Source organism: Canis lupus, chromosome 3 (genome assembly GCF_003254725.2).
Source record: "Canis lupus dingo isolate Sandy chromosome 3, ASM325472v2, whole genome shotgun sequence".
NCBI lineage: Eukaryota > Metazoa > Chordata > Mammalia > Carnivora > Canidae > Canis > Canis lupus.
In genome coordinates, this window is record NC_064245.1 from 68,815,967 (window position 1) to 68,829,529 (window position 13,563).

General features: G+C 38.2%; 1 long non-coding RNA gene across 3 annotated transcripts in view; it reads left to right on the plus strand.

Annotated features, from left to right (window-relative positions):
- The window catches only part of LOC112653821 (uncharacterized), a 63,433-nt gene that overhangs the window by 39,587 nt on the left and 10,283 nt on the right, over positions 1 to 13,563 (plus strand). For all 3 annotated transcript variants that reach the window (XR_007409933.1, XR_003132555.3, XR_003132554.3), the window contains exon 2: positions 10,699 to 10,916. This is a non-coding gene — a long non-coding RNA (uncharacterized LOC112653821). The remainder of the gene's footprint in view (positions 1 to 10,698; positions 10,917 to 13,563) is intronic.

Consider the following 13,563-nt stretch of genomic DNA (forward strand, 5'->3'; position numbering starts at 1 on the left):
TTACCAATATTTGTACATAGTACAAAATATCTTGCATATAATTTAAGGGATTCAAAATCTTCCAGAAGCTAATATGGATGAACACCAAGTTTAAAAATCTTAGTATTGATTTATTGAAATCACTTTTCAAGGTTTACCTTATTCAGGATAAACACTAGTTGCATTGCTTTATAATTCAAATAATGCATCCATGATATATATAGTTTATATGTGCATATATACGTTCACACACAGTTGTTTTGGTTTGGAGTTAGCTTTGGTTTGGTTTCATTTTTAAAAAGAAAAAGAGAGATACAGGAAAGCAACTACTCACTTGACAGACCTTTAGCAGAATCTACCTCCAAGCCCCAATTTTGCTAAGTCATTTTATCAATTTGGTTCATCCTCTTCTAAGGAGGAAAAGCATTCAGGCCAGTACTGCAGCCCCACTTCCCTCCCCCACTGTGGTTAGGACTGACTGTAAAAGTGCTTCAGAAAGATTAGAGTACCATTAAAATATAAGAAACATCTGTTGTGATAATTTCATTATTCTTGTTTCTGGGAAAATTATCTCTTAAGTCCAGAAAAATCTAATGTCAAATATTCAAAACAGAGGAGGTAAACCAATAGTAAAAGCATGAGCTCTTCATAGTACCCTTGAGAATGTATAAGTGTGTGTTGCTTTGTTGCAAATTCAGAGAAGGACCATGCTTAGCCATCACCTTTCACAGATTTCTGTTGTAGCTTCCTCTGTAGTCTCAATCCAGTGACTAGATTTTCTAACTTCTAAGATGACCTTGCAAGCTTTCACTGGCTCATTCATGTCAGGTCTGGCCAGTGTAGATCATTGTCTAAAGTCTAGTTTTTATAAAACTCTGATTCATAATACTCATTGAGGTTCTGCCTTCCTGATTGAACTCTTACTGATGTCTGTGTGTGTGTGTGTGTGTGTGTGTGTGTGCACAGCATTTGCTGCTTGCATAGCCTAATTCTGACTCAAAGACCAGCCCTTCTATGTCTGACACAGTTAATGCAAACCCACTCCCACAGTCAATGCCCACCCACCACCATCTCCCTGACCTTTCCTCAGTGACCAAGCTATGAGAACATAATTGTGGTTGACCACAATGAACACATGCCTTAGAGCTTACAAGAAGTGCTCAGCTGTGGTTTTCCTGATCTGAATCAGAGGGTCAACTTTCAGGATCAACTTTTTCCTTATGAAATGACTTAAATCAAATCCCCCAGGGCCTATGAGAACAAGAGAGGCCTAGTGGAAAATGGGGAAGAACCTATAGCTGTAGCTCATATAGCTATAGCGACAATTCCTTCCTCCAGTGGGTTGTGTTTGGAAAAAAATCAGTAGTCAGGAGTTCTGAGACCAAGTGTTTACCTGCGATTACCCGAGACACTTGCTTACTTCACCTTCACCTTTTTGAGTCTTAAGCTTTCTGTCTTTGAAATGTAGCTAAACATATCAGTCCATAAGGCTGTGGAAATGATCTTTTATGAATAGTAAAATTCAGTATAATACATAAGGTGTATTATAAATACAAGATGATATACGTGCATATCTAGGTTCAATGAGAGAAGCAGAACTTCTATGAGCATTCTGGAATCATAGTTTTATAAGAATTAGACTTTAGACAAATGATCTACACTAACCAGCCTTGGCATGAGTGAGTGAGTCTGAGCTTGCTGGGGAATCTCATAGCTAGGATGTCCAGATGCTGGACTGGGCTATGAAGGAGGCTGGCATAGATGTCTGCACAGGATCTGCTTCATAGATCCACCTCTGTGAACATGTAGCAGAATATCTAGTGGTAGACAGAGGTCACAGTGGTCAGCAGAATAGGACATCAGCAAACAGAACTGGTGATCAGTAGAACAGGCTTTGACTCCAACTTCTTATGTGCTAAGAATGCCTGTGTGATGCTCTCAGTGGGCTTCATTGCTGTGTGCTATAGATAATTAAAATTAATCTATAAGTAATCTCCAGTGGTGGCCCCTCTAGCCACAGGATAAACTCTCAGTTCCCTAACACACCATTCCCAGTCTTTCTGGGTTCTATAGAATTCAGTACTTTTTCAGCCTTATCTGCTAATAACCCCCTAATCACCTTACTTTCTGCACACAATGAAATAGTCGCTGCCTTCCAAGTACACTGTGAGTTTCCATCCCTATACCTTCCATCATCTGTCCACAATCATTCCAGCCTATATTTGCTTAGTGGCTTCCATTCATTCAAACAACAGTCTTAAAAGTTAAGAAGAATTGAGATCAAGAAAACTTTGCTACTCCAGAGCAGGCAAAAGAGAGCTGTGCTCACCCAACATCTAATGTATTCACTAATATGTGGGTCTTAGAGCCTCTCTCTGAAGAATATACAAGAATCCAAAGCACATATCTCGTGCATTCAGCATATTTACAGAGATGGAGGAGCCTGGTAGGAGGAAAATTATCAGAAGTCTGTCCACTTCCTTTTGAAGTTCAAAGTAATAAAAGGTGTGATAGACTAGAGTGTCCCTGAAACAGGGCACAGAAAGAACAAGGAGGCCCTACGAGGAGCCCTACCACCATCATCAGTGAGAAGAGGCAGAGGGCAGACTATGGGGTTGGGTCAGCTGTGAGAGCTGGCTCTCTGTCCAATGGGCCTCTGGTACCAAAACCTGTCCAGATCAGAACTCTGGCATTGAGAGTACATATCTTTGGAGGAAACAGGTAAATTGTGTAAATCTAAAATTTTATCTTATTACAGGTGTACCTAGGGCACCTAAGCAGAATGATTAAACTGGACCCAGAGAGAAGAGGTGTTTCCCTCATAACTCAAGGACCTGTCACGGTCTGGAAGAGACAGGAGCATAAAGGAAGGCATCCGGAGTATCAGGTTGTCAAAACCAGCTGCAAGATGGAGGCCCTGGCACCAAAAGGCAAAAGGAGCAATTGTCCACAGGGCTAATGGCTGAAAATATGAATATTAGATGGTACAAGTTAATTCATGTTCTTAACAGCAGCTTTCAGGAAGGACACAAAACCCTAACCAATTCCAAAACAATTTTAAGAGGCATGCTGGGAAATTGAAGAAATGAAAGGTTGAATTTCTGTTGCTTGGGCAAACAGAAGGGTAAGCCACTCTAATTTGCATAGTTAATGGAAACGTAACTTTATTGAGCTATCCTATGCTGATGGGGCTTTGGTGATTGGGTTATACAACAGGTGAAGAACAAAACCATGAAGGAACTATAAAGGAACAGAAAGTAGGAGGGAAAAAGGAAAGTAACATCTTCTGAGTGCTGTGCACTGGATGGCACCTGTCTTTGCCCTCAGGTCACCCCATTCTAGTGCTCACTGGATCTTCATAACACCCATGCAAGGAAGGCATCTGATCCATGTCTTACTAAAGAGCATGCAGTTCAGAGAGGCCAGTCCACTTATTCAAGTTCTCAGAAAATGCAAGTAGCAATGCTAATTCTCCAGAAACTCAAACCATTATGCTTGTAAGAGAGATCTTCCTGGTCACTTAGATTTTTGCCCAAATTAAAGACAGATGGGATGGCTGGCTGGTTCAATTGGATAGAACGTATGACTCTTGATCTCAGGGTTGTTGAGTTCAGGCCCCATGTTGGGTACAGAGCTTGCTTCAGAAAAAAAAAAAAAAAGCAGATGACCACAGAATGTTCATTTAGTTTGGGACACTGACAAACAATGTATTTATTTCTTCTAGGAGCATCATATTATCATCCAGCATCATCCTGTTTAGATGTTGTCAAATCTTGCTTCCTTTCTTCCAGACCTTTCCAACCATAGCACATTGACAGAATTAGGAGAGAATATGCTCTTAATTTATCTGTAATTACAATCTAGATGCTTCCTTTTTGATGTGAAGAAGTATTTTCTCAGCTAGAAAATTCTTTTTTGTGACAATTACATCAAACTGGATTTCTAGAGAAAATGCTAGTTGTATATGTATATATGTGTGTGTATATATATATGTGTGTGTGTGTGTGTATGTAAATCCATCTGCAGTTATATATATTATATATAATATATAATCCCTTCAAATTCAGTTATATACATATATACATACAGATATTAATTTATCCATCTATCATCTATCTATATATCTATGTATACACACACATATAAAATTATGTATTTCCAATTACATATAATTGACCCATCTGCAATTTTATATATATTTATACTATTGTATATATATATTTATATAACATATAATTATACAATATATAATTTACATAGATCTAATTGGCAAATTAGATGGTGAAGGATGGAAGCTAAAATAAGAATTTAGGAAAAAGCATGTTTTGTACATTCCAGATATTTTATCATGCACCTTATGTAGTGTTGCCTCATCTTGTGTTCACCACATTCTTGAAAATAGGTATTTCAATCCACATTTTAAAGATGAATAAGGAAGCTCAAACAAATTAATTTACTTTCTAAGAATGCAGCACAGTAAGTAACAGAATCAGTTATTAACTCTAAATCTGAACACCTTTGTTAACTAAAGGAAACCATGCACTTAATTTTAAAACTGGCTTAATATGCTCCCCATCTCCCGAAGGTAAGGGATGCTGTCTATTCGATAACATGTTCATAGCCAATACCCAGAAAAATGCCTAGTGCATAGGAGGTGACCAATATATGTTATGTTGACGAAGTGATTCCTGAGTGGAAACTCCATGTGACCTACTGGCATTGTTCTAGAAACATCACTAATGCTCTGAACTTTGTTTACAGAGATAAAACCTGGAATGGAATGCATATAACTAGTTCCTAAACCCAAATCAGGCCTGAATGACCTAATATGTGGGCAGTCCTCCCTCTGAAAGCTAAAACCAAAATATAAGGCTCTGATAATATGGTGTGTTTGCATGAACTCTTGCACTTAAAAATACATTACTCTTAGGTAGCTAATGTCAATATTTAGTCTATAAAGTTTGTCTATATAACAGGTCTTGGGAATCCTCTCTTAAAAGGAAGATATTACTCAAATTTTTCTTTAAAAAAATCCAGAATTGCCCATCTGCAAATCTGTGTGCAGACTGTTTTCTGGTATCATGAGGATGACCTTACCTCCTCTATTTAGTCTTATCCCTCCAATTTAGATACACACACACACACACACACACACACACACACACACACTGCTTACAGCCTAGTTAGAAAAGCAAGAGAAGCAAGCATAAATGATTAACAGCATATATAAGACAATCAGTCACTGACTGCAAGATTGGATATAGGTCATGTCAGATTTAAGACGAGTGAAGGGCAAATGAATGTTACAGGATCTCAGAAATGTAATGAGGGCACAGAAATATAATATACACCCAAGTCAAACCTCTTTGCCTTGCAAATAGTAGACAGTAACTTGAGCTGACTTACACAAAAATGGGTAGTGTATGATAAGGATGGAAGGATAGGTGTCTCCTGGATGCTCCAGGAGGCAGATGCTGGGACAGATTTAGGAATACAGTGATTTATTAGGGGATAAGGTCTGTGAAAGGAAAAAGGACTGGGAGAAAAACTGAGCAAGGAAAACTTTCAGACTGAGGATGACCAATCACTATGACAGTGAAGGGGGGAATGAGTAAGAAGAGTCTCAGAGTGATACAGATCTAAAAGTTTCAGCCAACTCAATAGAGAATCTGGAGTCAAGATTACCCCTTAGAGAAGTCCTGGGTTGTATAGAAATGACTAGGCTCTAGTACATCCATTACACTCAATCACTGACTAAGGGATGCCAAAAGAGCACAGCAAGAGCATGGCAAGACCAAGCCCCTGATATTGTGATTGGTCTTGGGCTACACCTGATCCTCATAACTCCCACCTCCACTCCCCATTCTAAACTCTCCACAGCCCTTCAGGTAACACATCAACTGTTCTCAGTGGCTGCACTAGGCAGGACTCTCCAGAGAATCAGAATCAATAGGATCTATCTATCTATCTATCTATCTATCTATCTATCTATCTATCTATCTATCATCTATCTATCATCACATATCCAAAGAGATTTCTTTGAAGGAATTGGTTGACACAACTGTAATTGACTTATATGTTTGCAGGATTGGCTGTGCAAGCCTGGAATCTTTAGGTCATGCTGACAAATTGGAAACTTAGGCAGGAGTTGATGTTGCAACCTTGAGGTGAATTTCTTCTTACTCAGAGGAACCTCAGTGTTTGCTCTTAAACCCTCCAACTGATTGAATGAGGCCCATCCCATTATCAACAGTAGTCTTGTTGGCTTTAAGGGAGCTAGGTGCAGATGTTAACCACATCTATACCATGCCTTTAATGCAGCACCTGATCAATGTTTAAGTAACTGAGTATAAAAGCTTAGCTGAGTTGTCACATAACCATAAGAGTGGCTTACCTTCAAATGTGACCCAGAATCCAATTCGGCAGTGTGGCAGGATACAAAATCAATGCCCAGAAATCAGTGGCATTTCTATACACTCACAATGAGACTGAAGAAAGAGAAATTAAGGAGTCAATCCCATTTACAATTGCACCCAAAAGCACAAGATACTAGGAATAAACCTAACCAAAGAGGTAAAGGATCTATATCCTAAAAACTACAGAACACTTCTGAAAGAAATTGCGGAAGACGCAAAGAGATGGAAAAACATTCCTTGCTTATGGATCGGAAGAATTAACATTGTGAAAATGTCAATGTTACCCAGGGCAATTTACACATTTAATGCAATCCCTCTCAAAATACCATGGACTTTCTTCAGAGAGTTGGAACAAATCATCTTAAGATTTTTGTGGAATCAGAAAAGACCCCAAATAGCCAGGGGAATATTAAAAAAGAAAACCAGAGCTGGGGGCATCACAATGCCAGATTTCAGGTGGTACTACAAAGCTGTGGTCATCAAGACAGTTGTGGTGCTGGCACAAAAACAGAGTCATAGATTGATGGAACAGAATAGAGAATCCAGAAATGTGCCCTCAACTCTATGGTCAACTAATATTCGACAAAGCAGGAAAGACTATCCACTGGAAAAAGGACAGTCTCTTCAATAAATGGTGCTGGGAAAATTGGACAGCCACGTGCAGAAGAATGAAACTAGACCATTCTCTTACACCTTACACAAAGATAAACTCAAAATGGATGAAAGATCTAAATGTGAGACAAGATTCCATCAGAATCCTAGAGGAAAACACAGGAAACACCCTTACTGAAGTTGGCCACAGCAACTTCTTGCAAGATACATCTATGAAGGCAAGGGAAACAAAAACAAAAATGAATTATTGGGACTTCATCCAGATAAAAAGCTTCTGCACAGCAAAAGAAACAGTCAACAAAACTAAAAGACAAGCTACAGAATGGGAGAAGATATTTGTAAATGACATATCAGATAAAGGGCTAGTACCCAAGATCCATAAAGAACTTATTAAACTCAACAGCAAAGAAACAAACAATCTAATCATGAAATGGGCAAAAGACATGAACAGAAATCTCACAGAGGAAGACATAGACATGGCCAACAAGCACATGAGAAAATGCTCTGCGCCCCCTGCCATCAGTTAAATACAAATCAAAATCACAATGAGATACCACCTCACACCAGTGAGAATGGGGAAAATTAACAAGGCAGGAAACAACAAATGTTGGAGAGGATGCGGAGAAAAGGGAACCCTCTTACACTGTTGGTGGGAATGTGAACTGGTGCAGCCACTCTGGAAAACTGTGTGGAGGTTCCTCAAACAGTTAAAAATATACCTGCCCTATGACCCAGCAATTGCACTGTTGGGGATTTACCCCAAAGATACAGATTCAGTGAAATGCTGGAACACCTGCACCCCGATGTTTATAGCAGCAATGTCCACAATAGCCAAACTATAGAAGGAGCCTCAGTGCCCATCGAAAGATGAATGGATAAAGAAGATGTGATATATATATATATGCACACAATGGAATATTACTCAGCCATTAGAAATGACAAAAACCCACCATTTGCTTCGATGTGGATGGAACTGGAGGGTATTATGCTGAGTGAAATAAGTCAATCAGAGAAGGACAAACATTATATGGTCTCATTCATTTGGGGAGTATAAAAAATAGTGAAAGGGAATAAAGGGAGAGAGAAAATGAGTGTGAAATATCAGAGAGGGTGACAGACTCCTAACTCTAGGAAATGAACAAGGGGTAGCGGTAGGGGAGGTGGGCAGGGGATGGGGTGACTGGGTGACCGGCACTGAGGGGAGTGCTTGGCGGGATGAGCACTGGGTGTTATGCTATCTGTTGGCAAATTGAACTCCAATAAAAAATATTAAAAAAAAAAGAAAAGAAAATCAACAACAACAAAAAGAAACCATTCCGATGTCAAATCTTCTTTTTTTTTTAATTTTTTATTTATTTATGATAGTCACAGAGAGAGAGAGAGAGGCAGAGACACAGGCAGAGGGAGAAGCAGGCTCCATGCACCAGGAGCCTGATGTGGGATTCGATCCCAGGTCTCCAGGATCGCGTCCTGGGCCAAAGGCAGGCGCCAAACCGCTGCGCCACCCAGGGATCCCCGATGTCAAATCTTCTTATTCCATCATTCACTCCTCTATCAAATTTATTAACCATTGATGAATTGATATTGAGCAAAACATCTATCAGATAGAGTGACAAACAGAAAAAAACAAAGTCCCTGATACCAGGTCTCTAGCACACATATCCTAATTTTGTGAGATGTTCCCAATTCAGGGATGAGCCCAGAAACTAATTTTCCACATTTCTTTCATTAGCATCTGCAGCCCAGTTATTACTGGTGTAATGTTTAGTCACTCTGGTGCCCTATGAATGTCTTGGCCTGCCACAAAGCCCCCCTGGTTAGGGTCACTGGGATCTTCTTCCCAAATCCAGGAAGAATATGATGCATCACAGAAATATTTGTAACCACAAAAGGAGAGACAGAGGAAAAATTTTAGCAGCACACTCATTCCTTGTGGCATGATAATCTTTTCATTGGTATAGGATTTATTCACCCTAGATAAATAATTTTCTAATTGTGAGGTGGCTGGAAAGGTGTGGAATGAATGTGGAGTGGAGATGAGTACAATCAAAGCATAAAACTCTCACTCACCCCTGGCTCAAGTCCATAAACTCAGTTCTTTTGTTATTTATTTTCTTTGCTTATTCTTTGGGTTCTTTGTAAAGAAAAGTCCTTTGGGAAAAAAAAAAAAACTTTTAGGGGTTAAAAATTTGAAAACCCTTGCCCTGGAGAATGTTGCCACAGATACAACCCTCAGGACAGACTCATACAGTAGTTATTAATATTATCCGTTGTTACTAACAAAGGTATGCAAACCTCAGAGTGATGAGAAAACTTGCTCACTAATAAGTCACTGAGCAGGGACTCAAAGGCAGGATGTCTGATCATAAATACATTTATTCTTTCTACTACATCTCAGAGACTTCTTTGAAATTTTAATTTTAGCAGAAAATTCAAGACTTGTAGGATTTCATATCTCCCAACTTTATTCAAGATTAATTCAGCATATTTTAAATAAATCCCTTCTCTGATAGCATAACTATCATTTTAATGCAATTGTTATATGTCAGACACTATGCTATGCTCATTTAGAAACATAAATGTAACATAAATGAACTCAATGAGTTTTATTTAATCTATCAACAAAATGCATATATTAAATGCCATCACTAATCCTTTTTTCCAGATAAATAAACGGAGGAGTGAGAGGTTAAGAAACAGGTCTAAGTTCACTTAACTAGTTAGAGGCTGGTCCAGAAGCTGCTCTTAAGCAATCTAACTAATTAGTCAGTCCATTACTACATGGGGGTATGGTTGAGTTTAGGTGCTGTGGATTCTGAGTTGAATAAGATATTGTCCCCATACTTAGCTCACTTACAGATACATGGCCTCTAAAATAAGGTTTAGGATGGAAGTAACTGCACTCTCACAATAAATGTTAGTCTTCAAATCAGTGAGTTTAGAAGTAAAAGTTTATTTAGGATTAGTTTTACCTAAAGCCAAAGTTCTTAATGATCTACACAATATGATAGTATTTCTTAAATTTTTAAGAAGATAATCCATACCAGCTTCAGGAAACTTTATTAAGAAAATCTCAGAGAAATTACCCCATGGTAGAGGCCATGCATAAATCACGGTGGACATAAGGCAAAAGAATATTATACTGGAAAACTAGCTCTCACATGTGATGGGGGACTACACATTAAAGCCCCTCTGGGAACTTCAGTGAAGATATCTAAATATTGAAAGAAGAGATGAATTATCCTGCTAGGTCCATGGTTTATGAATGCATGCACATTGTCTACCAAATGTTCACAGTTGCTCAAATCATAAAATCCAACTTTTAGCTCTATTCCTCTACTGTTAATGATGCACAAGACCAGAATCTGTGCAAAACTTTGGAGGATGACATATTTTCTGCATTTCAACTTCCATGCTTGTTTTAAATAGTTCCCTGGTAGGACAGCAGTATGTGGGTTTTGCTTTAAAGCAAGCTCAATATAAAATTAAAATCACGATTTAAAAAAGAAAAACAAATTGGACAGATGTTGCAGATGGAGACTATTGGAGGTGAGTCATGGCCAAACCGTTAGTGGTGGAATGCTTCTTATAGTTGGAACTGTCAAAACAGGCTTCCAGTGCACACGAGGTGAAATGCAACTCTCCAGGGAGAAATTTTCATCATCATAAAATCTAATCTCTCTAATTTCAGCCTTGGAAACCTGTGCTGCCTGATATAACATCAAGGTGGAGGCAAGAAACAAGTAACAGGTTAAATGTTCACCCTATTTCGTCTGGCTGGTGTCTTCTCTTTTGCCTAATCAGCTTCTGAACATTGGTGAGAATATGGAGTCGAGATGAATTACTGGTTATGTGGGCAGAGGAAGATGGCAACGAGAAGAGAAGTAAAGATAGGGACCAGCACTGAGAGTATGTAAACCATTGTGCTGGAACTTTTCTGAGCCTTCATTTTTGTTTGTCTGTTTGGGTCTGCAAATCTTGAGTATAATGATAATTGTCTCCTGGAGTTACTACAAGGAAAAAGAAAACATGAAAAGTTTTTACCAAAATTGATTTATAAACTATAAACACCATGCAATTATTGATCATGCTATATTCTTTATTTTTAAAATATTTTATTTATTTATTTATTTATTTATTTATTGAGAAAGAGAGAGCAGAGGAGTAGGGGGAGAGGGAGAAAGAAAATCTCAAGCAGACTCCCTGCTGAGTGCAGAGCCCAATGTGGTGTTCCATCTCATGACTTTAACCAACTGATCCACCCATGTGCCCCTATTTTGTGTTTGATTATAAGGCAAAATAACCCACAAACTAAACACAATGGGAAAAATGGAAGGAAAATTATGGACTTTGGTTTGGGGAGCCTGGATTCTAGTCTGAGTCTACCCCTCACTGAAATACAATGAACTGATACATGGAAACTATCTGGAAAGTGCCTGGTCATAATAACATCAGCAAAGGTTGGTTAGTGTTGGCAAGACTTAACATTTCTGAGCTTCTAATTCCTTGTCTATAAAATATGAATCAGTGCATCTACTTCACAGACTACTGAAGGAGGATTAAACATAGTGATACATAAGAACAGAGATTATGAAATATTTACAAAATGGCTGTTATTATTATTACTTTTTCTTGCAGTCTGTTTTTATACCAAAGTTGAGAGGAACATGCTACCCTCTATGTATCAGCAAAAAACTTTATGTTATAAAAATATATTATCTTCAGGAACATGAAACAAAAGCTTAAGTATTTAGCTTTTGCCTAAATTAGTGATGACATTTACATATTAAGTATTTAGCTTTTGCCTAATTTGGGAGTGACATGATTAACTTTAATAAATATAAAGACTGGGGACACCTGGGTGGCTCAGCGACTGAGCATCTGCCTTTGGCACAGGTAGTGATCCCAGGGTCCAGGGATTAAGTCCCACATCAGGCTCCCTACAGGAAGCCTGCTTCTCACTCTGCCTGTGTTTCTGCCTCTCTCTCTCTCTGTCTCTCATGAATAAATAAATAAAAACTTAAAAAATAAACAAAGAAATAAATAGTTTATTCATATATTATTATATATTATATATTATTATATATTGTATATTATATATTATATTAAATAAATAGAAGTGTTGGAAAAGTTTAAAGTTGTTTTTTAAAGGAATAAGCAGAGGCTCTATCAGCCTACCATAATTATCAGATTAGAACTAGGAAAGCCTACACTCAGATGCTACTGGTGATGATAAAAACAAATGTATTGTGTTTAAGAGACTTGATAAGATTTATCACTTAACACAACAGACTTCAGTAGCAGGCAGCTTGTGATTCAGAAGATCAGAAATATGAAGTCTCTTGCCAATACTACTTAATGGTTTTGCTGTATTTTTCACTTTGCTTATACTTTCAGATCAATCTACTTGATCTAAAAGCAAAGGAATGAAGGACAGCCTTTGGTTGGCATTTGGTGTGAAATGGTATGTTAATGTGCAGTGTGGAATGAATGGTGTGATGGTGTACAATGGCATGTTAGCGTCCTGTGTGAAATGGTATGTTAGCATGTGGTATGGAATGGCACATTAGTGTTTGGTGTGGGATGGCATGATGTAACAAGTCTTGATGTGGTGGGAACAGTATATTATTTGTCATAAATCTAACCTAGATTCAAATTCCTGCTGAGGATCTTTATACTTGATCTAAGGAAACTTTTTTAATCCCCGTGAAACTCCTTTTAAATTATTATGATAACTATTGCACCCTCCTCCCAAGATTACTCTGGGTATTCAGTGAGACAATTCATGAAATACACCCAGACCTGCACCTGCACAACTTGTAAAAGTTACTTTCTTCCTGTCACCCACTCTGTCTTAGACTTTATGGTTCTATGATAAATATAACAAAAGTAGTATTATAGTTATAGTCACAAAATCTTAGATTTGAATAGGTTTTGTAATAAAACCTTGGAGGTCAACAAATCAAATTCTCATCATATATGTATTAATAAATAAGCTTAGAAAGATATGTGACTTGCCTAAGACAGTTCTTAATTTGCAACTGAAACAGGACTAGTAGACTTAGTCTCCAGGATTCTAGGTCATAGGCATTCCGCAAGCCCAGATGTGACCTATGTCTTGATTGCTTCAATGAAGGCATGCATCTGTGCCTTCAAGGATCTTAGAATCCAAGAAGACAACACCAAGAACTACCCCTGGCCACATGCAGAGTACAAAGAGATGGCTACATGCTCTCCAGCTACTTTTTCTTCTGCATATGTGAATGCTGCGATGCTTTTACCTAGTAACTGAACAGGCTACTGCATACCACATGCAAAATACTCCATTTAGTACTGTACAAAAAGGAAATTAAATTTCAGCCCAAGACAGAAGAGACATGAAACCAGCTGTAAAGTAGGACAGATCTCAGATTTTAGCATCAGGAAAAAACTGAGTTCAAATCCTGATTCTGTTGCTTTGCATACACTCTTTTGGTCCAATTCCTAAACTACTCTAGGCCTTTGTTTGCTCTCCTTTATTATGTGAAGAATTACACTTAGTCCTCAGATGGGTCAT